The sequence below is a fragment of the Quercus robur genome, chromosome 7 (genome assembly GCF_932294415.1).
Source record: "Quercus robur chromosome 7, dhQueRobu3.1, whole genome shotgun sequence".
NCBI classification, from domain to species: domain Eukaryota; kingdom Viridiplantae; phylum Streptophyta; class Magnoliopsida; order Fagales; family Fagaceae; genus Quercus; species Quercus robur.
Window position 1 is genome coordinate 47,510,420 of NC_065540.1, and position 26,591 is coordinate 47,537,010.

The 26,591-nt window shown below is 36.1% G+C and overlaps 2 long non-coding RNA genes across 3 annotated transcripts in view; both read right to left on the bottom strand.

The window, feature by feature from the left end:
- LOC126693724 (uncharacterized) overlaps nt 1-26,591 on the bottom strand; it is a 96,382-nt gene that overhangs the window by 10,884 nt on the left and 58,907 nt on the right. The window lies entirely within an intron of this gene.
- On the bottom strand, nt 46-3,139 carry LOC126693722 (uncharacterized). The gene is made up of 2 exons (XR_007645475.1): nt 1,657-3,139; nt 46-538 (listed from the first exon to the last, which is right to left on the bottom strand). It is a non-coding gene; the product is annotated as an uncharacterized LOC126693722 (long non-coding RNA).

The window sequence follows — 26,591 nt, forward strand, 5'->3', positions numbered from 1 at the left end:
ATGAGTATTTGCTTCAAGCAAATTCATACATAAAAATCAATTCCATTTAGTCTAGATAAAAATTCAAAATGCATTAAGAAAGCTTATAACAGAAACAAAATTGTATACATTACATATATTCGTCAACACGAAATCAGCTACAACTTGAATGCAACAACATGCTCAGCTATTCAATTCCGTAGCAACAACAGAAGGCTAAAACACAACACCATGTGTTTTGTTTCCATGGAACAAGTCCATTTCATACTTTTTTCCCCCTCTACACAAGATTTATGGTGATAAATACAAGATGTCCTCATTATTGTTGACAAAGCCGTCAGTTGATTCTTGGATTCCCCATAGCCAAAATTGGAAATGGAATTGGCCAATTGAAATTGATAGTCTTCTTGGTGCAGGAAGTGAAAAGAATCAACCTTTTAACTCTGTTCTTCACCTTAGCTAGAGCCCAGATCCTTCTCTTGTCAGCAGGAAGTGAAAAGAATCAACCTATTAGGGGAGCATCCCGGTGCATTTCACAATCTGATGACCTCCCTCAAGACTGCACAACATGCATATAAAATAGCTTAGCTTAACTTCAAAGTTTCAAATAGATTTTTTGACAAACATTTTCCATGCATTTCCAAATCAACTTTAAAATAAAATAAACACAATAGTAACAAAACTAAGACAATGACAGAAAATGAAAGAAAATCATATTCAAAGTCCAAATTTAAATATAGCATTCTGTCAGACCATTATTCAGCTAAGAAAATCGTATGCAACAATTGTATTAACTGTATTGGTTTTAGTTGGTCCAACACCAGCCCGTGCATGAGTATTTTTTGAACTCTATTGAGATGACAAATTTTGGCTCACTTACTGGACAGGGGAAACACAACAAATTTAAATAGGCAGACCATTTTAATGAAGTGGTGGCAGCATATGTATTACGTACATAACATATATATAGAGGCAGCCTTGGCCTTAAAAAAATGAGAATATAGCACAAAGGGACACCTATTTAATATATATATATATATATATATATATATATGTATAACACATTCCTGGAACTCTAAACAAGTTCCAAAACTTAAAAGGTCAAGCTTATTGGTCACTCATATAGAGCTACTGGCAGACCAGTATACCAGCCATCATATTGAGAGAGAGTGATATACTTATCATTCTAGCAATGTAACTAAAGCAATATGTTTCTGTTGCACATGGAGTGTTGTTATGATTGTCAAAGGGGGTCATACTAAAAGACACAATTGGTGATCTAATATAGAATGAAATTCCAAATGCTAGAGCAAGCTACAGCTATGGAGCCCCCATGGAGCACTAGCCAGAAAATTTGGAATAATGCAATAACATGAGACTAGTTGACCTAACTATCAAAAAAAATGAGACTAGTTGATTTAAACTAAAGCCAAGGATACAATGAAAGTTAGTACAATCATCAGATCCAGCGTGCAACAACAACACCAAGGGTAACCAAATGCTCATACAGCAGAAATATCAAAAGTTCAATTGCTACTAAATCATGTATAGCACTTTGAATAAAATGAGTACATATCTCTCTTGCTTTGTCTATATTCCTCTTGGATGTTTAATTCTAACTGTGGAGTGTTTATTTTCATATATATATAAAAGAGAAACAAAAATAAAGCCTTTCACCTAGGAGAAAGTATATCTATATAAACAAGGTTCATTTGAAACTGTCCCCATATTTGCTTCTTCAGTTTGAAACAATGGAGATCCTCTGGTCTTGAAGCATATTCAAGTTTGGAGCCAACAACCGGGTGGACCAGTCCAAATATAGAAGCTGCTTCATGAGAAGTGCAAATTCACGAGGAAGTCTCAATCCATAAGATTTACTAACACAAACCAGTGGAGCAATAGAAAACATTTGAAACAGTAATAAATGAGAATATCAGTAGTTGTGCATCTCTGCATCATGTTCTAGTTCTGTCCTAGACTATAGAGTTGTAGATTAAAATTCAACTTTGAATACGATTTGCTTGGAGTTCTAGTATCAATGTGAAATTGGAATTTCTAAACTTACACATGGGAATTTCAATAATAATTCAAAGTCTCAGTCATTGATAAAAAATAAAAATAAAAAGCATACATACAGCAACAAATATATTTCTCAATAGTAACAAATTCCAATTTCAGAAATTATTATTAAGCTAAGAAGCATAGTAATGTTTCAATGAAAGAAACTAAGAAAGTCATAATCTTTAGTGCCTATAAATGAAAGAAAATGATGATCTTTGGTAAAAAAAATCAAGGGAAGAAAAATAAAATTCATAAATCTAATATCAAAATGTTTAAATGGCAAAGCCAAGAGACCCATACATACAGCAACCTACAAGCATGTCACTTTTCATGTAATCGCAGTACATTCTGCCATACCCAAAAAAACCCAACCCAAGCAAAATCACCAGAATTTACACGCATCAAGAAAACCCAATATCAAACTAATCAAAACTAAAACAAAATGGTAACCATGGGTTTCGATCATCGAAGCAACAGTGATGGCAAAGAGAGAGGCTTGGCCTTGCGTGGACTGGTATCGGGCTGCTGTGACAATGGATTGAAGGAGAGGCAAAGAATGGGCTGAAGGAGACGCAGCTGCGCAGGGGAGAGAGAGAGAAAAAAAATTTTGAGTTTATGAAAAGTTAGGGCTGAAACTGAAACAGCGGGCGGGTGAAATTTTTTAAGGGCAAAATAGTCTTTTTGTTATTTGGTGAGGTGTCAAAGGCTTAAGCCATTAGATTAAATCTATGGCTGAGAATTGAGGTATTGCACGTTGCACTGGATGTGAATATTATTCTTAATTAAATGTAATGGAAAAACATAAAGAGGCTTGCAATATGGTTTTTAATGACCTAGAGAAATCATATGTTAGGGTCACTAGAGAGGTTATGTGGTTGGTTTTGGAAAAGAAAGGAGTTCCTTTAGAGCATATTAAGTTGATGGAATTGTAACTAGTGTGAAAACAAGTAGAAGCATTACAAGTGAGTTCCCTATCACAATTAAGTTTACATCAAGAATTAGCATATAAGAACAAGGTGGATGAAGTAGAGAAGCACAGAAATGTCTTGTGTGATCGTAGAATATTCTACCTATTAAGTGAAGAGAAAATTTTATAAGACTACTATAAGACCAGCTATGCTCTATAATATTGAATAAGAAGCAATATATTCATAAAATGAGTATGGCTGAAATGAGAATGTTAAGATGAAAAAATGGAATACACGAAAAAATATGATTTGAAATGAGGAAATTTGTTTAATGATTGGGGTGACCCCTATTGATGAAAAGATGAGAGAGAGTTGCTTGAGATAGTTTGTTCATGTTCAAAGGAGAAATTAATGCATTTGTGAGAGAGAGAGTTTATTTAAGTTGAGGGAACAAAAAAAGATAAAGGAAGACCAAAAATAACATTAGTAGAAGTAGTAAAGAAAGACATGTCAATAAAATAAGTAATAAAGAGTATGACTTTGAATAGAATGGAATGGCGTAAAAAAATACATGTAGCCGACCTTGACTAATTTGTTGAGGATCCATAACTGACCCAACAATTTGGGACTAAGGCTCGGTGGTTGTTATTGTTGTATAAAAGAACTAGAAAGTTGAAATGGACATCGAGAGGGACTGTGGTTTTGGATTGACATATACTTCACAGGTTCCAAGTTTCTCATGGCTCTGAAGATTGTTTATGGTAGTTTATTTACTAATTTAAGTGAATTTCAAAGTATTTCCCTTTGGAAGATTGGACGAGACAAATAGAAAAGAGTAATTAAAATTTGCTATATATTAAAAACACACACACACACTAGAAGTGAAGAGCTAAAATGAAAAGGATTTCAACTATAGGGAAGAACTAGAAATGTCAGCTAATGTCAACCATTTAATATATGGCTCAACAGCTCATAAGCAAAGTTTGAAGGAAAACTTCATTGCCAAGCCAAGTTTTGGTGTAATTATACAGTACTATCTAGTCTAAATGCACAAGGTCAAGGATCATGGCTGGGCATACAGACAAACAGTTCTTTTTTAGGCCATTGAAAACACATGCAAAAGAAATGAAATGACTAAGGAAAGATGTAAAGTATATTCTTAAATTTTGAAGGCGGAATCTTTTTCCTTTAGATTGCAAGGAAACTCTTACATTTTGATATAAGTGTAAGCTTTAACAGTTCAAGTTCAACACAAACTCTACTTCATAATGAACTGGTGAGATCACTCTTGACACTATTATAAATGGATCATGTACAGTATAATGATTTATGGAAAGCATGGATTACTTTTCATTCTAATTGACTACCATATATTATATCATCCATCTACAATGCTACCTATATATCATTATAATATATTTTCCTTTCCCAAATGGTTCCTCAAAACCTCAAACAACAACAGGGGGAAAGGACTTGAGATATCATGTAGAACACTTAAATATTCAATTTTGAAACATGGGTTATACATAAAATAAAAAATAAACAAGGCCCATCAAAATCAATTTGAATAAAAAAGAACATTTTGACATGAAATCAAATCAAAACTTTGATCTTATTCCTCCACAACACCCAAATATGCATATCGCAAAATGAAACAACATTCCAATGAAATAAATGTGTACCCAGAAAATTGAAGAAGATCTCGAATAAAAGCAAAGAGGGGAGAGTGTAATTACCTTGGCTCATTCGAATTTGAAAGTTCTCAGCGAGAGAAAGAGAGATACACGGATTTTTTTTTTTTTTTAATTTTTTTTAATTTTTGGTCTTCTGGATTGGTAAAGGTAGTGGGAGATAAACAGGTTCCAATTTCCAAAACAAGATGAGTTTTAAATTAGTCCTTAATGTGTGGGCTAATTAGTCAGGAGTTACTATTAAGGCTGTACGAATTGGGCCTATGATCCAATCCGAGGACATTAACTAATCTGAGGATGGCCAAATAAGGTTATAAGGGGAATGATATAAAGAGAAAAGTAAAGACAATACGAGATGAGTCCAACGAATGTCCGAGGAGAAAAGCCATCTCAGGAACGAGGGTCCGAGGTCTGTAAGAGTGCCATATCACCTTAAACTTTCTTCAAAGTTACATCATAACTAGGAGTTGGACGTTGGACAAAGGGTAAGAAAAGGGGGCAACAAATATCTTCAAAAGTTGCTACTTCCACATTAAATGTCTCCCAACTAACTCTCTGGCCGTATTAATGTGGAGGTGATACCTGAACAGTGATCAAGCAGCCTTACAGCTACTAGTTGATAGTTCTGAGAGGTGTTGGATGGGACAAGAAGGAGTTCCCATAATCTAACCTACACGTGTATGGTAGAGATGATACCAAGATTGTAGTATATAGCATAAGAAGATGGCCTAAAAAAGGGGATTGGAGAAAAACCAAGAAATTTTGGTGATAATACTGTGAAATCTTATAACTCTGTTCATAAACAAGACATTGTAATATAAGCTCCTCAGGCCACTCCGAGGACAGACTTTCTTATCTTACTTGTGTTTAATAGTCTTAAGTTAGCAAATTTTATTGTTTTTCTTCTAGAGTAGATCTAGTTCTTTCGTCCATACTCTACAAATTCATTGTTTGGGCTTATTGGGCTAAAACTCAATTCTATATTGGGTTCAATCCAAATTCAGTCCTTATAATTGGCGCCGTCTGTGGGGAGAGCTTGATCTATTCTAAAGGAGATTCGGCTACAACGTTCATGATGGAGGAAGCAGGTCCACACTAGGTAGCAGCAGGACCACACAAAGTAGATGTTAATCTACATCAAGCAGAATCAAGGGGTTCTCAACATAGCAATCCGTGTAGGAGCTTTGAACGAAGAGGAGGCCGTGAGGGAAGTGTGCACACAACTCATACCTGTAAAAGTCAATCTCGAGGGAAGAGCCATGTTTTCCATGCAAAGAATGACAGAGACATGCAACGTGAAATTGATGAGTTGAAGAGGGAGTTGCGTCATGCTCATCGAAGACGTTCATCGCCGAGCTCCGAACCGTCCTCTGAAGAGACAAATGGTGCTAGTTATAGGTGGAGATCCAGAACTCCGCCCAGCGAGACCTTTTCTTACGACGAGGAGCACCACCATAGACATAGATACAAAATCCCACCTTGCAAAGGCTTGGGAAACGATGCCATGAACAAGGCGCCGAGTCAAGTTTCTAAATCACCCTTCACACAAAACATAGAAGATGGGAGTCTTCCTCGGCGATTTCATCAATCTATATGCACCATTTACAATGGTCGAACAAATCCGGTAGAACATGTCAGCCATTTTAGTCAAAGAATGGCCATTCACTCCAAAGATGAGGCATTGATGTGTAAGGTCTTTCCATCTAGCTTGGGCCCAGTGACGATGAGGTGGTTCAACGATTTAAAGGCGAACTCTATTGACTCCTTTAAGAAACTCACCCGGGCTTTTGGTGCTCGCTTTATTACTTGTAGCAGGGTTCCTTGGCCTTTGAGATCCTTATTATCTATGTCCATGCGAGAGGGTGAGACTCTGAAGGCTTATTCAGATAGATATTGGGAGATGTTTAACGAAATAGAAGGAGATTACGATGATGTGGCCATTAGTACTTTTAAGGCTAGTCTTCCAGCTGAGCATGATTTGAGGAAATCTCTAACTGGTAAACCTATTACCAGTGTACGCCAACTGATGGATCGGATTAACAAGTATCGAAGAGTAGAAGAAGACCAACTGCAGGGGAAAGAAAAGGCTAAGTTGATCCCTCAAGAGATGAGGGATTTCAGGTCGGACCAGTACAATAATAACTGACCTCGAAAAGACTTTGTTGGGCAATCAGGGTCTGCCAACACCCAGGTGGTTAACGCTGTGTTTCGAGAGCTAGTGCAACAAATACTGGAGAAGATTAAGAATGAGTCGTTCTTCAAATGGCCAAACAAGATGGTAGGAGATCCTATGAGACGCAACTAGAACCTTTATTGCCACTATCATCAGGATCATGGACACACTACCGAAGATTGCAGAAACTTGTGGGACCATCTAGATCAGTTAGTCTGAGAAAGGAAGTTGAAACAACTCTTGCATTATTCCAGTGGTCGGGGAAGCCAAACGGGCTCCGAGCTTAGGGAGATGCTTCTTCAAGACTCCCCCTTGGCATAATAAATGTTATTTTACTGCCCAGGAAGGACCGAATCTTGTCCTTTCAGGGTGATGTCGGTATCCCGTTATCCAGCCGAGGAATCTAGTTCAATGCCTAAGAGAGCCAAGATAGGCATCCCATTAGTGTTAGGTTTTTTAGATGAGGACAGAGTTAGAACCATACAACTCCATGATGATACTCGAGTGGTTACGCTAAGAATTGTTGGGTACGATGTAAAAAGGGTTATGATTGACCAAGGCAGCATTGCTGACATAATGTACCCTGACTTGTATAAGGGGCTAAATTTGAAACCTAAAAACTTAACAGCCTACAGTTCTCCTCTGATGAGTTTTGAGGGTATAATGGTCGTCCCAAAAGGTTAGATCAGATTAATTGTGCAGATCGGCACGGATGTGGTGGAGGTGGACTTCATCGTCGTAGATGTTTTCTCTCCTTACATGGCCATTATGGGTAGACCCTGGCTTCATACCCTAGGGGTCGTCTCCTCTACTCTTCACCAGAAGATGAAGTACCTATCTAGAGACCAAGTTTTGGAGATAGTAGGAAATCAAACTGCAGCCAGACAATGCCTGGTAGTGGCTATCCAACATCGGTCTGAGGCGGAGACCTCGGCCACTGCTAATAATGGTTTATAGCAATCAGAAACCTCGGCGTTGCTTTTCAATGGACCAGCCGACGAGGAGAAATGTGAAGATCTAGAGAGGGTAATCATTGGAGATGATCTAAAGAAGTTCTTTCAGGTTGGAGCTAAATTGCCTTTGCAGGAGAGGGAGCAATTGGTTGAATTCCTCAGATAAAATGTTGATGTGTTCGCGTGAAACGCGTATGAAGCCTTGGGTATAGACCCAAGTTTCATCTGTCATCATCTAAATGTTAACCCTTCCATCACCCTGAAGAGACAACCACCTAGACGTCTGTCAAAAGAGCACGCCGAGGTTGTCAGAAATGAAGTAGTCAAGCTCAAGCAGGCAGTGGCTATCAAGGAAGTTTTCTATCCTCAATGGTTAGCTAACATGGTGGTGGTGAAAAAGAAGATTGGGAAATGGCATGTGTGTGTGGATTTCACAGACCTCAATAAGGCTTGTCCCAAGGACCCTTTCCCTATGCCTCGGATAAATCAGTTGGTGGATGCAATGGTAGGTCATCCTCAGATGAGTTTTTTGGATGTCTTTCAAGGATATCACCAAATACCGTTAGCATTGGGCGATCAGGAAAAGACAGCTTTTGTCACTCCCATTAGAAACTATCACTACAAAGTAATGCCCTTTGATTTGAAAAATGCGGGGTCTACTTATCAATGGATGATGACTACAATGTTCGAACCACAATTGGGCAGGAACATTGAAGTCTATATCAATGATATGGTTGTAAAGAGCAAAGTGGTGTCTGAGCATGAAGGAGATCTTGCGAACATTTTTGGAATTCTGAGAAAGCACAAGCTACGTCTGAATGCTTCAAAGTGTTTATTTGGTGTAGGCTCCAGAAGGTTCTTGGGCTACATGGTGACTCACAGGGGAATTGAGGTGAACTCAGATCAGATAAAGGCCATTAACGGCTTGCAAGCCCCTCGGAACCCCAAGGAGGTCCAGAAACTGACAGGGATGACTGCTGTTTTGAATCGATTTATCTCCAGGTCAGCTGATAGGTGCAGACCCTTTTTCCTTTTACTGCATAAATGAAAAGGATTTGAATGGATCGAGGAGTGTGTTGTAGCATTTCAACAGCTGAAAGAGTACCTATCTTGGCCGCCCATCATGTCCAATCCTGAGGTGGACGAGGTTCTATTTGCCTACCTGGCCATAGCCTTTCATGCGGTAAGTTTTGTTTTGATACGAGTAGACAGTGGCATCCAAAGGCTAGTCTATTACGTAAGTAAGTCACTTCATGAAGCCGAGGTGCGGTATTTATCACTGGAAAAGGCCATCTTGGCAGTAATGCATGCTACACGAAAACTCTCTCATTATTTCCAGGCGCACACTGTGGTTGTTCTAACTCAATTACCACTCAAATCCGTACTTCGGAGCGTGGATTATACCAGGAGGATTGCTAAATGGGGCACGATTCTAGGGGCTTTCGACATCAAATATATGCATCGTAGCTCTGTGAAAGGCCAGGTCCTCGCCGATCTAGTGGCCAAGTTTGCTGAACTTCCAGAAGAAGCAGAGGTGAAACAACAGGACATGGATGAAAAATCGGTTGGTCTAATCTCCACACAAGACCCCTCATCCTGGAAAGTGTATGTGGATGGAGTAGCAAACCAGTGAGGAGCAGGAGTGGGACTAGTTCTGGTATTCCCTGAAAAGATAACCATTGAAAAGTCCTTGAGGTTGGGATTCTCGGCTACAAACAACAAAGCGGAATATGAAGCTCTGTTGATGGGAATGGTGATGGTCCAAAAAATGGGTGGAAGGGCAATGGAAATGTTCTCAGATTCAAGACTGGTCGTAGGCCAGGTAAAAGGGGAACTGGAAGCCCGAGATACAAGAATGCAAGAATATTTGGGTCAAGTTAGGCGTATACAAACGAAATTTGAATTCTTTGACTTATCGCATATCCCTAGAAGTGGAAATATCCACACAGATTCCTTGGCTACCCTTGCCACTTCCTCGGCACAGAATTTGCCCTGAGTGATAATGGTCGAGGATTTATGCACCCCTACCCTAACGAGGAAAGATTTGCTTCGGATCCATTAAATCAATTTAGGGCCGAGCTAGATGGACCTTATTCTACTATTCCTCGAAAGGGATATATTGCCTGAGGAAAAAGCAGAAGCTGAGAAAATACGAAGGAAAACTCATCGGTTTTGGTTGTCTGAGGACAAAAATTTGTATAAACGTTTTTTTTTCTGGGCCATATATGTTTTGTGTACACCTTGAGACATCAAAGTCACTCCTAGAGGAACTACATGAAGGAATCTGCGGAAGTCATATGGGGGGAAGATCCCTATCTCACCGGGCCATTACTCAAGGATACTAGTGGCCAGGCATGCAGAAAGAAGCACAAGAGTATGTTAGAAAATGTGATCAGTGTCAGAGATTCGTGCCAAACATTCACCAGCTTGAAGGAGTCCTTAATCCTTAATCCAGCCTTTGGCCTTTTGCTCAATGAGGCTTGGATATCGTAGGTCCTTTCCCTAAGACACTAGGAAACTAAAAGTATCTGCTGGTCGGTACAGATTATTTTACCAAGTGGGTCGAAACTGAAGCTTTAGCTAATATCAGGGATGTAGATGTCAAAAGATTTATCTGGAAGAATATTGTTACTCGATTCGGGGTTCCCCATACCCTCATCTCGGATAATGGCCTTCAGTTTAATAGCAAAGCCTTCAGGTAATACTGTTCTAACCTGGGGATAAAGAATAGATATTCCACTCCAGCCTATCCGCAAGGAAATGGGCAAGCTGAAGCTGTCAACAAGGTTATAGTGAACGGACTTAAAAAGAGGTTAGATGAGGCAAAGGGAAAATGGGTGGAGAAGTTACCACATGTCCTGTGGACATATCGAACGACGCCTCAACGGTCAACAGGGGAGACCCCTTTTTCAATGACATATGGAGCCGAGGCTATAATACCTCTGGAAACAGGTTTCCCGACATTGAGAACAAATGCATTTACCCCGGATGGTAATGATGGGTTGTTGGAAAAAAGTCTGGACTTAATCGAAGAGCGAAGGGAGAAGGCAATGGTCTAACTGGCTTACTACCAGCATAAGCCCAAGTAGGGTCATGATACCAATGTAAAGCTGAGGCCGTTGGCCGTAGGAGATCTGGTATTGAGAAAAGTTTTTGGGAACCACCAAGAATCCAGCCTGGGGAAAATTGGGGCCTAATTGGGAAGGACCGTATTGGATAACTTCGGTGGCAGGGATAGGTACATACTATTTGAAGGATCTAGATGAAAAAACTGTACTCCATCCTTGAAAGGTAAACAATCTAAAGAGGTATTATTATTAATAAAAATAGTCCGATTTAGTTTCTCTTTAATTTATTCTAATCATATATCATGTGTTTCCCCACCTATTGAAGTATTAAACAGAAACTAAGTTATGTCAGGTTCCTCAGACCACAAACTTAGAGAAAATTAATACCCTATGACATCTATTGAAGTATTAAATAGAAACTAAGTTATGTCAGGTTCCTCGAACCACAAACTTAGTGGAAATTAATACCTTATGACATCTATTGAAGTATTAAACAAAAACTAAGTTATGTCAGGTTCCTCGGACCACAAACTCAGTGGAAATTAATACCCTATGACATTTATTGAAGTATTAAACAGAAACTAAGTTATGTCAGGTTCCTCGAACCACAAACTCAGTGGAAATTAATACCCTATGACATCTATTATAGTATTAAACAGAAACTAAGTTATGTTAGGTTCCTCGGACCACAAATTTAGTGGAAATTAATACCCCTTGCACTGGATTATGATCAAATTTGTAAGCCAAAGTAAAATCCATAAGCATCACTTGAAGCATTTTGAGGTATCCTGGACTTGCCTATTATTTAAACATTTTGATATTTTCTCAAAATTGGAAACTTATTAGAATTGATAAATTAAGAGCATGTCTTGATAGAGCTATGGATTCAACAGTCACGATTTACTCGAATTCTCAGTTAAAATATATAAAACTGTGTTTTCCCTCATATCAGTAAACTTCATTCTTCTATGACATATGGTTATGTATGAACAAAGAACAGACAAAGTGAAAATTGCATAAATAAAAGATAAAATAATAATAACACATGTAAATTTGGAAAGGTAAAATCTACATTTCATTAAAACTTGTCTTGAAAAGGAAAAAGAGAATTTCATTACATTAACAGCAACTACCCTATGTAAAAATAAAGAGTTATGGTTTTAACTTTATTTGGAGCTTGCCCTAGGAGGCTTTATCAGTTACCTCAGGAGGAACAACTTTCTCTTTCTCCTTAGGGACTTCTTCAGCAAGTATGGTGGTTAAAGCTAAAGCCTGCTCGAAACTTTGAGAAGCTATCCCATCCTGAGGAACCTCTGCAGCCTTGTCCGAAGAGGTATCTTTAAGAACTTCTGGCACTTTGGACTGCTTCTGCTGATTGGGAGGAAGAGGATCTTAAGTCTAGGCTTCCTCAGTGGTGGCAGCAATAATAGAGGCTGCCTCCCCTTGGTTGGGAGGAAGGTTCGAAGCTCGTATAGCTGGGGGAAAATAGATGTTTTCTGGCCTTCTCAGCTTAGAAGAAGCCTCAACCCCAGCTCGATTGAGAGCTCCCTCCCAAGTCTGAGCACAGTAGGCACGACATACGGCAGGGACCTCTGCCCGGAGGGTATCCTCGGTCTCGGCTACGCCGATGTCATAGCCATGCTGTTCAGCCTCTTCCTCGCCTTCTCAGCCTCTACTTTTGCTTTCTCCACCTCAGCCTTTGCTTTCTCGGCCTGATCTTTGAGCTTTTGGGTTTCTTCCAGTTGTTTCTTAAGAGCTGCCATCTGTTCCCTGGAAGCAGTCAACTGATCAGTGGCCTCGCGTAGGCGCTTCCTCTAGTCCTCAACTTGCCTTTGCGTGCTTTCCAGGGCTGAGTTAGCACTCCTGTGGGCATGCTCCTCATCAGCCAACTTTTTCTTCAATTCAACATTGCTTTGATCAGCAATGGTGAGTGTTTGCACAGCTACTACCCGCCTTTTTCTTTCGTCTTCCAGTTGCTGGTAGCATAAATTGGTTATCTCCTCAAGTCTGAAAGTGGCTTAGACAGCCTAAAAGAAAAGAGTCAGTAACATAACAAGTAAAATATATACATATATCCAATAATTATAAGTAAAAAAAAAAAAGTTAGCATCATACCATGCCTAAATATCTCTTATAGTTGAGGAAGACCTCGTTCTTCCTAATATTCCGCAGCTCGGTCATATCTTTTGGAAGTAACAAATCCTCCTCCAAGGCCAAGGCGACATGGCACCCAATGCCCCCGTTGAAGTCCCTGAGTGATGCATCATCCCTCAAAGGCTTACCGTCGAGCATTGGTGCTAGGAGCCAGGCCTGAGACTCCGAAGGTTGGTTATCTGTCCTCTCTACGCCTTGTTGTGACGCGTGGCTAACCTTTTGCTGCTTCGCAGCTCATTGAGCCTTGTCTTCACAAGTAGGATGAGGTCTCTCGGTCTCCACTACATCTTTACCTTTTTGCTCCCTTTTCCTTTTCGGATTAGAAGGTTTAGGCCTAGAAGGCAGAGATGGCTGAAGAGGAGGTAACAAAGATTTGGGAAGAGGAGGAGGAAGTTTGGGCAGGGTGGACTTCCCCGATGCGCCTCTCCCAGGTTGATCTTCTATTAACTCCATCAAACTCCTCTGGGACTTCCTCTGCATACCCATTCCGTCTGATGTGCTCTCGGGGGATAAGGGCTAGTTGAACGCTTTAAATTTGTCTAAGGAGTCTGACACGTCAACGATCCCCTCTGAATTTTCTTTTTCCTCTTATTTTTCTTCTTCTTCTTCTTCTTCAAGAATGAGTTGGGAGGATGATGCTCCTACTAAAGGGGTGGCAACAAAAAGTGGTAGAGTATGGGGAGTGCCTTCAGGAAGTGGAATACCCTCTGGAACAACAAGCCCTTGGTAAGCGATGCTGATATGGTGGAGCCGAGGATCACGAGCTTTTATTACGTACTTGGGGGCTTGAAATGCGAGTGAAATGGATGTGCACCCAAGAATTAGGTGGGCTGCTCGCAGTTAACCGTCAGCTTCGTTTACATATACCTCGGCCTGCAAAATCCTTTCCAAACTCTCTTTGTTGACTAGACTGAGCTTGGGTTTAGTAGAACTTTTATCTGCAAAATCATTGAAGTAGAATAAAGTTTCGTTAGAGACGGAGATGATGGGAAACAAAAGAAATGCAAACAGAGACTCGTAAATCTATGGCTATACCCCCACCTAGTTCTCCCTCCTTAGTCAGACAGGGTAGGCCATCGTGCCATTCCCCATAAAAGATTAAGAAATCATCCTTTAAGTTTTCGTTTGAAGTGGAGAGACATTGGATTAACCTTACTTCGAGATGCCTCAATTTGAGGTAATACCCTTGTCCCTTCAGGTGGTGCAAGCTGTATACCCAATTCACATCGTGATGGGTCAAATTTAGGTTCATTCTCTCGTTTAAAGCCTCTATGCTCCCCAAAACCCTAAACATATTTGGGGCGCACTGCGTGGGAGATTGTCTAAAGAACATAAAGTAATTCCTAGTGATGGTACCCATAGGAATGGTCATCCTTCCCTCTATAAAGGCGATCATGGGAATGACCACCTTTCCCCTTTTTCTAGCATCTACCCACTCCCCCTGAGTAGCGTACCTTATGCCTACTGTTGGTGGGATCCTATACTTAGCCCTGAAATTCTCCATACCCTTCTCGGACTCAACCAAACGTTTGAACTTACCAATTTTTTCTAAGAGGTTTTGAAGAAAAATTAACAAGTTTAAAACGAAAGCCAAGAGGGTTTAAGAAAACTTACAGGTTTAAAAAAGGGGTCCTCGGACAAATTCCTAGTATTTGTAGATGGACAAGGAGATGAGAGAAAGAGACAAGTTCAGTGTATGAGCTCTAGGACTGTGTGATTGTTGAAAGTAGGAAAAGGAATTGATTTGAAAAGCTATTTACAGCAGCGTAGAAATTACAAGCAGGAAAGTTCCCACTCGTAAAACGAGAAAAATTCTCCACCGTCTGATTTACATCCTACTGTTGAACATGGGGGACAAGGGTGCCCCCAAAATTTAATGATGGCACGCTCTAGACGCCGAAGCGTCAGAAGTGTGCCTTGAGCAGGTAAAAAAGCATTTAAAAGGTCAGGAATACATAATAGAACCATAAACAGGATGGGCTAAGGAAATCAAAATCATCCTTTCCTCCCGAGGAGTCAAAAAGCAAGATTTTGAGGGGCTATTGTGGGAGCCAATTAGTTAAGAGGTACTATTAAGGCTGTACGAATTGGGCCTATGGCCCAATCCGAGGACATTAGCTAATCCGAGGATGGCCAAATAAGGTTATAAGGGGAATGATATAAAGAGAAATGTAAAGACAGTACAACGAATGTCCAAGGAGAAAGGCCATCTCGGGAACGAGGGCCTGAGGTCAGTAAAAGTGCTATATCACCTTAAGCTTTCTTCAAAGTTACATCATAACTAGGAGTTGGACGTTGGACAAAGGGTAAGAAAATGGGGGCAACAAATATCTTTAAAAGCTGCTACCTCCACATTAAATGCCTCTCAACTAACTCTCTGGCCGCATTAATGTGGAGGTGATACCTGAACAATGGTCAAACAGCCTTACAGTTACTAGTTGATAGCTCTAGGAGGTGTTGGATGGGACAAAAAGGAGTTTCCAGAATCTAACCTACACGTGTATGGTAGAGATGATACCAAGATTGTAGTATATAGCATGAGAAGATGGCCTAAAAAAGGGGATCGGAGAAAATCAAGAAATTTTGGTGATAATACTGTGAAATCTTGTAACTCTATTCATAAACAAGACATTGTGATTGAAACAGGTAGAATAAAAAATCCAAGAGTGAGACTTACTGGGTAAGATTGAGAGAGTAGTGGAAAGAGATTCATTACCAACCACATGAATAGCCTCTGAGTTATAATGTCCTATAGTTTAGTGGAAGAGAGGTTGATATTGGATCCAAAAGACTGGGACTCAGCTGAGATGGAGGACATTGGTGGAGTAGACTCAGTATTAGTAACAACAACAGTAGATTTATTTCGATGGTAACAATTCTCAATAGTGTGGCTAGGACGCTTGCAATAGTTGCAGAAATTTTTGTTGGACTGCTTGTGATGAGACGGAGGTTGCTGTGTAAGGGGAGCAGAAGGAGCAGTAGCCAGAACATAAAGCTTATTCTGGGCTTAAAAGGTTGCAAGACGAGCTTCTTCTCTAACCAACTCATTTACAGTAGTATTAAGAGAGAGAGGATGACTACGATTAAGAAGCTGACCTCGGATGGGCTCATAGTCATTGTGAAGTGACATCAAGAATTCATAGAGACGAAATTCATCTTGAATAGTAGCATATTGCTGAGCATCCTTCAAGCATGTCCAAGTTGGATCAGAAAGGTCAATTTGGTCCCAAATGAAGTGAAGCTAATCATAGTAGTCATTGATAGATTGCCTTGGTTCTTACCTGAGCTGATGCAACTCAACCATTAACTGATATTTCATGGATCCATGAGAGGTGGAGTATCTTTTGGCCAACATATCCCATGCTAATTTTGCATCATCAAAGCTACCTAACAGATTGGAGATGGAGGAAATGGAAATATTCCGAATCCAAGTGAGGATCATGTGGTTGTGACTATCCCATTCAACCATGCGACTGATGAAGGAAACATCTTCTTCAGTTGCCCCCTTGACAGGAATAGTGATTATACCAGAATAATATTGCCAGAGAATGCGACACTTAAGAAAACTGTGCATAGCTTGAGACCAATATAAGTAATTCTTATTCCCCTCCAATATAGCATTTGATAGGCCAAGAATGTATTGACCCATTGTGATGAATTAACAAATTAATTAGTTAAGTGAATTAATTAATTCAATAACATGCAATATGTGTGGTAGCACAAACAAATCACCACTCCCGAGAATTCACTATTATCACAACAAGTGGTTATAAGTAAAGGAATTCCAGTATCTTATACCAACTTACAGTTGAACCCTTAACCCAATACCCAATTAGACTTAATCTGTAGTGACAATCTCTCCTTTTAATGCACAGCTCTCAGTACGTGACTAACCAATAGATGTGCAGATCCCAGTATACAACTTAATCACTAACTAGAGAAAGATGTTGGCTGCAAAGTTCTTCAATTCATCACACGATGAAGATCACGAAACTCCTTGGTTACAAAACCCTACGGTGTACAAACACAACAGCTTCTTCAAGAGAAAGATGAACTAGGGCAAATTCTGTCTCCAGTCACAATTTGCATGAACACAATTTTGCTTCACACTTGTGCAACCTTTGACAGCCCTTAAAACAATCCTTATATATGTTTAGGGTTATGAGAAAAGAAAGCCTAAACATGCACACATAGATTGGAGTGAAATCAGATCTGAAAAAATGATTTTATTAAACCTAGACAAATAGGGTATCTATCGAGATAGTTGTTGAGCATCGGGTTGAAACAACTTTTAAACATCGATAGATACTAGTTGTCAACCTTTAAAATTCAGCACTTCTTTACTTGATTCTTGGACAGATTTGCATGGTTTTAACACTTGGACTTGAAATCTTATTCCTTAAAGTATTAAACACATCCTAGATCTATCCAATTACAAGTAAAGTGCGTTTTGTTAAAGGATTAACCAATTCTAATTTGACATATGTTCCTAACATCAAATCACATATGTCCTAACAGCATTGATGGGGCGAGGAAGAAAAATATCATTTTTATCCATTTAGAGACACAATATGTAAAAAGAAATTGCAAAAATGAAATCTACGTGAAAAGCTGGGTAAAGAGAACCTGGATTGCAAAAGCCAACTCTAGAGAAAAAGTCAACTTTCGATCAACGGTCAAAGTCAACGCGGGTTAATGGTCAGCTGAGATGATGTTAGCAGGATGGTGTAAGCAGTTGACGTGGTAGTTGATGTCAGCAGATGACTGGATGTTGACGTACGCTAAGGCCGACGTAGCGCTGATGACGTTATGGGTGATGTCAAACCGGAGCTATTGACGGCAGGTAGGGTGCATGAGCTTCGACACAAAGAGCTTGGGCGGCGCGTGAAGGCTCGTGAGGTCTTCGATGGCTGCAAAGCTTCCACGAATGAGCAGATCTGCACAAGACAGTCATAGTGGTACCTGCAAAAAAATTAATTAGAGCAATATTCGCGGTGATGATGAAAAGAGTAGTGATCTTTGCAGTGTGGGATTCCTCAATGGTGGCGACTACAGGTCTGTAACCCAAGGACGACAGCTGAGAGACATTGGAGGTTCAATAGCGAGGAGTTGCGATGGCTATTATGACGACGAAAATGATGTTGAGAATGGAGTAACACCGATAGAGATAAGACTACTAAGAAAAGGTCAGAGTAGTGACTCTGATACCAGGTTAAAAATACTAAATGAATAGTATTGTATTTCACATGTAACAAAATATGCAAGAGTGCCTTTATATAAGAGGCAGAATGTGTAATATAAATATGTGTGTAGTATAAGTATATGATGAAAGGAGTAGTGATCTTTGCAGTGTGGGATTCCTCAATGGTGGCGACTATAGGTTTGGAACCCAAGGACGACAGCTGAGAGACATTGGAGGTTCAACGGTGAGGGGTTGCGGCGACTACTGTGACGACGGAAATGATGTTGAGAATGGAGTAACACCGATAGAGATAAGACTGCTAAGAAAAGGTCAGAGTAGTGACTCTGATACTAGGTTAAAAATACTAAATGAATAGTATTGTATTTCACATGTAACAAAATATGCAGGAGTGCCTTTATATAAGAGGCAAAGTATGTAATATAAATATGTGTGTAGTATAAGTATATGTGTACTGCAAGTAAAGAAGGTGGCCAAAGTCCCACAACCTATTACACATTTACAGGAGTAATACCATTCATAAAATATTCAAAAGAGGTGTCGTAATGTACTACTATAAAACAACATTTTTACTGGCTATCAACCCAGCAATACCTTAAAACACAAATCCCAATAAAGATTCTCGTATCAAGAATCCACCAACGAGGCCACATAAGCAGCCCGTAATTGACACTAAAATTTCCTAATTAATTAGGAGACTCCTTTTTTATTTTTATTTTTATTTTTTATTTTTTTAAAGTCATGAGACCTAGCCTAGTTATAATTCCTATAAAATTGTTTGACCTTATCTTTCTCATTAGTTTAAAGAAATAGTTTACTAATTTAACCTATATTCTAAGTCTAAACTATTAACGTGAAATATTGAAATGGATTATACTATGTAGTAGTTTTTTTTTTTTTTTTTTTTTAATCATCATCGATAGGTTCTGAACTTTAGATTTACGCTAAAATGGTATGTCTAAAAGGGAAATATTATTTTCCAGTGAAATGGGAAGCAATTAGTTACATGTGTGTGTATATATATATATATATATATATATATATATGAGATAGGTTCAATACTTCAATGGTATACATAATTTTATAAATTATATATATATGCCCTATGCATAACATCCCACTCTCTGTTATTTAATGAAAGTACATATTGTCACCTCACACAAAATACAAAAATGAATTTACAAATTGGCATTCAGAGAATTGGAGTAAAACTACTCTTCTCTATCTACTTTATTTATTTATTTATTTATTTTTGATATCTACTTAAGATTTAACGGATCTTGACTGATTGGGAAAATCTCTGACAATTACTAACAAAATCACTAATTATTGTCGTTATGAAAACTTTAATAAAGAGTGTCAATTCATAAAATATTCAAAAGAAGTGTCATTTCATAAAACTTTAGCGAAAGTTAATTTAATTTGCACTACCTTTAATAATGCTTGCAATTTAACCATTCGAGAGTCTTCCTCTCCATCATTATCTTATCAAAGTTATTGTCTCTTTCCTTTTAGATGACCAGAAATCTAGCTTTGGCCTAGAGCTAATAGCTCAATGACATTTTCTAATATTTTTAACATAGACATTCCTCTCAAATTGTATATATATCAAATTTTAAATAATTTTTTTATATATAAAAAAAAAGCCCTACTTTGGTTTTCAACTCCTTCATATATTAGTGTTATGTTGGTTTGTGCCTTTTTGGATTACTATAATAATGTGGTTTCTACCACGGGGTCGTTGTTTTCACGACCAATTGGCATTTGCTTCTTATAGTCGTGGACATTCTCTCTGATTTAATTCACAACCTTTTTTTGCTATTTAGTTGACATAAACAAACTAATTTGCTTCTTAATTGGTTAAGGCAAAGTGCAAAGCTTTTTATATAAAAGTCAAAATTTTTATTTATTTATTTTAATATTTTAGCGTAAGCAGAGAGCCACTTGAGAGAGAGTGAGTGATGTAACAAATGTTTATAATATAGAAAAGTAGGAAACTAAGATAAAATATACATAATTCTTTAACAAATTAGTTTTTTTTTAAAATAAGAAAGAGTAGAAACTAGAAACTATATTAGAGAATAGTAGCTACATCCATAGACACTTACGTGACAATGAAATCAGAAAACTCTCCAGCCATACATTAACGCAGTCATATATTCTCACTAGTAGATTAGCAAACAACTCTAATTAGTAGTCCTATTAGCAAGTTGATGAACCAAAACCAATTCGCTAGTTTTTACACAATGAGTTCAACTCCTGACTCCTCCACAACAAAATTTGAGGTTGACCTATAAAATCTATTGGCAATCACTTGATCATCCTTGTCATGAAGAAGGATTCAACAACCAAACAGTGTAAGTCTGGGAATGAGGACATTAAACCAAAGCGACTTAAGGGTGCAACATCAAGCGGTCCTGAATTAAAGACTGAATCCAAATAAACCAAACCATTAACAATCACAGCTAAAGAATATATATATATATATATATATATGGAGAGAGAGAGAGAGAGAGAGAGTTTTGCATCAGTTCATGACATATATAGCTACATATATAAAATGAAGAAGAGCTCTATTCCGCTTATGAGATGACCATATATATCCCATTCACATTCTCCAATATATATATATATATATATATATATCCCATTCACATGAGATGTCAAATTGAAAAGAAAATTGAGTTTTTGAGAGATGGATTGAAATAATAATTTCTTACAAATGATTATTCTTGGTTTGTGGGTCAAATAATTGTTATATATAGTAGAAATCTAGTGTATTGCAAAAATTTGTTAATATTGTGAGTAGTAAATAAAGTTATTTTCTCGAAAATAAAATTCAAAAATGTTTAAGATGGTAAAAGATTGGATAAAGCCAAAGTTATCTCATCATAAGTGAATAAAGCTAAAAATATATTACAAATTTTATACAAATGCTCAATTTAAATTTAACTTTTTATATAAAACTTATAAATCTTTCAATTAGTTAATAATTAATATATGACTAATTCGATTTTATATAAAATATAGCATCTACTCAAAACATTCGATGTTAAACAATTATAAATAGAAATTGAATTAAGAGTTTCTGTGTAGTTTTAGACTTTTAGTATTTGTCACAAAATATGAAAATTTTCATTCACCATTTTAAGCAAATAGAAAACGCAAACATGACTACATAATCAGTTTCATATAATCATCTAGAGGTCAGTCCCCTAGAACAAATTCCTAATTCCATTCCTGCATATCGGTTAAGTTGGAGTAAAGCACTGCTGAAGTAATTTTTACTTTTTAGTTGATGGTGGACTGGATGAAGACATTATATATTATTATCATTCATTTATGCCTTCTGTTTGGATTTCGTTCATTCATGCCTTCCTAATTCAGTCATTTTCACCTTGCATCAAACCCATCTAAATTCTATTCCTCCCCTTCCATTTTATATTTAAGCAAGCTTCGAGCCAAAACAGCATGAGTCAATTTCACACTTGACACTATACTAGACTACTAGACTACTACTTATATAGCGGTCAAAATATAGTCATCTTTGGTTGATAGTGGACTGGACGAGGTTGTCAGATATATATTTTCTCCTTTAAATAGTTTTAACTTTTTTGCTGTTTATTTTCTACAAGCCATATTACATAAGTGAACAAGCTGTTATATGCATCGGACCAAAGCACCTGAGTCATTGTTACATTAACATCGTATATATTGTCATCTTCGTGGTTGATATATATATGGATAGGATGAGTTATATATATATGTATATATATATATATATATATAATAGCATTTCTACACTATAAAATACCGAGGTTTTTGACAGAGAAGTGTATTTTTTCTAGTGGAGCTTTGAGTTTCAACATTTTGTGTAGAGATTGTTCAAGCCACAAAACACTAGTTTTATTCACTTGTATCTTAGAGAAGGCAAATTAGAGAAGGTCTGCACTAGTTTTATATTTTGCAAATTGAGGGCTTGAATCTCCTTAAAAAGAGCAAGTGTTGTGTCTCAGTCCAATTATGTTGTATAATTTTTTCCAATTAAAAAAAAATATATATATATATATATATATATATTATTTAGTTTCTTTTGTATTATTTCCACTTTTCTTGTATTTGCGTCAACAACAATTTCACACACACATAAAAGGGCATGTACAATTTGAAGATTTTATTTTTCCTCTACTCTAATTTTTTTTGCCTATATATAAAATTATATAATTATAATAATTATTAATTGACATTCATTAGATAATATATATATATATATATATATATTCTAGTATTAGGTATTTATTATGTTTATATTTATATATGAATCTCTCTCTCTCCATATATATATATATATATATATAATAACGAGTAAACTTGTGAGACATTAAAAGTTTATTTGGCATGTATATTATGAGTTCATCAAAAGTTAAACCACTTTGCTTTATTATATATTATGAATTATATATTCCTTTAATAATTAGTAAACTTGTGAGACCTTAAAAGTTTATTTGGCATGTATATTATGAGTTCATCAAAAGTTAAACCACTTTGCTTTATTATATATTATGAATTATATATTCCTTTAATAATTAGTAAACTTGTGAGACCTTAAAAGTTTATTTGGCATGTATATTATGAGTTCAATCAAAAGTTAAACCACTTTTGTTTAGTATATATTATAAATTATATATTCCTTTCATAATTAATATTTTTCATAAAATATATATAGGCAAGGTAAAGAGAATTTTTAGTATTTGTCTATTTGAAATTTCCGTAGCGCATAATTTTTTGAATCTCCATATCATTAAAATTTTTTAATTGTTGTCTTTCTGTTTATTAAAGGAAAAACTCTCAGCCATATTTAGGATTTTTTAATTCCAATCTATTAAATCTTACTAATATTAAAAAAAAAAAAAAACTATGATGGTTTAGTATTAAACTATTAATTCTTATTATAATTTAATTTTTTAAAATTAGATATGTCCAAGTTAAAACTACCGATACATTCTTTAAAAAGAAAAGGTGTTGATATATATATATATATATATATATATATATACACAATATTGGATTCTTCTATTGACACTTCAAATCCAAAAGAGCATTTTAAAAATTTCAACAAGAAGTTTTTATATATAATTTATAAATCAATATTAAATGGGAAATTGCGAAGAAAAATTTCTGATACTTTTTTTTTTTTGATGAAAAAAATTTCTGATACTTGATAGTTTTTATTCTCTAAAATAATGTAGGCTATAGTTTAAGTTGAGATATTTTCCCTTTTTAAGCTTCCTTCTATACCTACTCAGTATCTAATTATACCTAATACATAATATGTAAAAAAAAAAAAATTTAAATTAAAATTCAAGTTATACCTTTTAAGTTGGATGAATTATTATTCTGGTCCCTTAAGTTTCATTCTGTCACTAATTCCTTAATTTTTATGTTTCTTATCAAAGTTACTCTTCTTGTCTATGAATTATGTTAACTGTTAAAAAATATTTTTTAACACTAAAAATTAATAAATTTTTATTCTTATAGTAAAAATATTTTTTTAATGACAATTCACCAAATTTAAAAAATATAAATTGTAATTTTGTCAAAATAAAATGAAAATATATTTATTTTTAGTATTGAAAAATAATTTTTAATCGCTAAGGGATTTTATAGATGGAAGGACTAATGTTGATAACAAACATATACCTTAAAAAATAAAATAACAAAAATAAAATTTATAGAACAAAAATGATAATTCATTAAATTTAAACGGTCAATGGTGTAATTTGCATCTTAACAAAACAAAATAATCCCCACATTTTAATTTGATCTCACTAACATAAATTTTTGGTTCCACCAATATAAGTGAACAACACGTTCAAAATTATGGTTGGCCACACCTCATATTTTATTCCCCTTAATTCTAAATTTCTAATATATATATATATATATATATATTAATAGTGGCGGAATTAGAATTTCAATTCAGAGTGAGCAAACTTAAAAGAAAATATAAAAAAAAAGTCTAAAGAAAATCAATAGATATTTATAATAAATAAATAAAAAATTATAAACAACAATAATTGTTATAACATTTTATTGTGCTCCTTTGATTACTTATTATTATTATTATTATTATTATTATTATATTGTGGATAATATTAAGACGGGCCCATTGATTGAGTTGTTGTGGCCGATTTGAAAGGGAAAAATATTGGGAAATCATGTGTGACAGTGATGAGAGCTAGTGCTTTTTTCTTAGGTGCTAGGCTTATTGATTAAAGTAGGATAGATTTTGGATTTTTTTTTTTTTTTTTTTTTTTTTTTTTTTTTTTTTTTTCATATATCAGTGGATCAATGTGGTTGTTGTGAGAATGCTTCTTTGTATTTTTTGTCTTTTTTTTTCAAGTCAAGTGGGGCAAGACCTTTATATATATATATATATATATATATATATATATCTGGCCACCAAAGCACACAGCAGCTCATATTGGTTGAAAGTGGATTGGACGAGGTGTAATATATAGATCTGCTACTCTGGAATCTTTTTCTCTTTGGTTTTCGGTACATAAGGCCAAAGGCACTACAGTAGTTTTCACACTAGTTTCATATTGGTTGATACGTGGATTGCATGAGGTGTAATTTACGTGTGATCCTCCGAACTTTTTCCTTTTTGTTTATGAGGGCTTATTAAATAGGAAAAGTCTAAGATCACATAATTTTTTACAATTTTTTTTATCACAATTGTGACACAGTAGAGTATGATTGGTAAATAAAAATAGTGGGTCTATGTGTAAGTGATAGTTAACCACTTACAATCTGCCATATCAGATTTGTGGTAAAAAGTTGTAAAATAATTTTTGATCTTGGAACTACTCTATTAAATAAGTGAGTAAGTTGGTTAGAAGAATAATTATAGTAGCAAACTCATATTTTGCTTCTATCTATCTCACTTGGAAAACTGTGATTAGTTGCCTTTTATATTCATTTTCACTTTCACGTAAATATACTATTTTTTCTTCATTATATACAGTCATTCATATGGATAAATATTTCGAAAGTTGTGACTGTCATATGGTACTACAATTTTTGCATTCAAAATAGTTTGAATCATTTAGGGCTGGTTTGGTATGTAATTCCAAACAACAGTTTTCAGTATTTAAACTCTGAAAAATTGTGGTTCTAAAAAAAACACAACGCGTTTGGTAATGATGTTTTTTTAAGAGTATTTGAATTACGTTATTTATTTTAAAGTGTTTAAACACTAAATTTAAAAAACTTCTTTTACTAGTTTTCAGATTTCAAACAATGATACTTAACAACACTTTTGTAAATATTTTTAAAAATATGGGGTCCACTTGATTAGACAACACATAAAACTTCCTATTTCAGTTCCAATTAGAGGAGCCACTTGTCAACTTAAAAAAAAAAAAAAAAAAAAAAAAAAAAAAACACATAGATACCAAATATACAATTATGTTTTTTACACACTGAAACATATTATTTAAAACATTGTACCAAACACATTTTTGCTTTATGAATACCGTAAACACGTGTTTTCACAATACTTTTTAAACGACAATTTTCACATCATTTTAAACTACGATACTAAAAATCTCCAACCAAATGCACCCTAATATTCTAATCCCTTTCAACACCAATTTTTTTTTTTTCCCCTTTCCCCGTTTACTTTCAGTTCGTTGGCTCGTACCACGATTCTTGTTATAAAAACAACCATCATTCTCCACACATTCATCATCTCATTGTTCTTAAGTTCTTAACCATCCCTTTCTAAGTTCTAAATATGCTTCGTGTAATCTTTATAGTCCTGTTCTACATAAGCATGCATGCACATGCGGATAGCAGAATCTCCCATGTAGAAGAACACAAAGTAATGAACAAAAACCATGCTTTAGGGTCACTGCAAGGTGTAGTCCCTCCATCAACAATCAGACCAAAGGCCTTCACCTGTCAGAGCGTCTCTCCTTTGCCATGCCAACGGGCGCTGAGGGCTTATACCCCTCCATCTGTGCCCAATCCAAAGACCCATATTCCTCATCCAAGAATCAAAAGAGGAAAGACCTTCACAAGTCGGAGTGTAACTCCTTAGGCTTTGTTGTGCAAGAGTAACTATTAAGTGCTCTTAGAGTATGGTGATGTGATGTTCTTTATTTTTATATTTATGGTAGATCTTATTGATTAAATTCATTATGAGGTCTATTATGAATATGAGAGGATAAAACACCACACTACTATACTCCAAGAGCAATTAATAATTTTCCAAGCAACAAAAGTTTGTGCCTCAACTCCATATAGTTTATCCCTCTATCCCAAAATAATTGAAGGAGCTAGTTGAAAATGTCCTGGTACTATTGCTGGTTGGGCTTCTATTTGTAATTTTGCGTTGGAT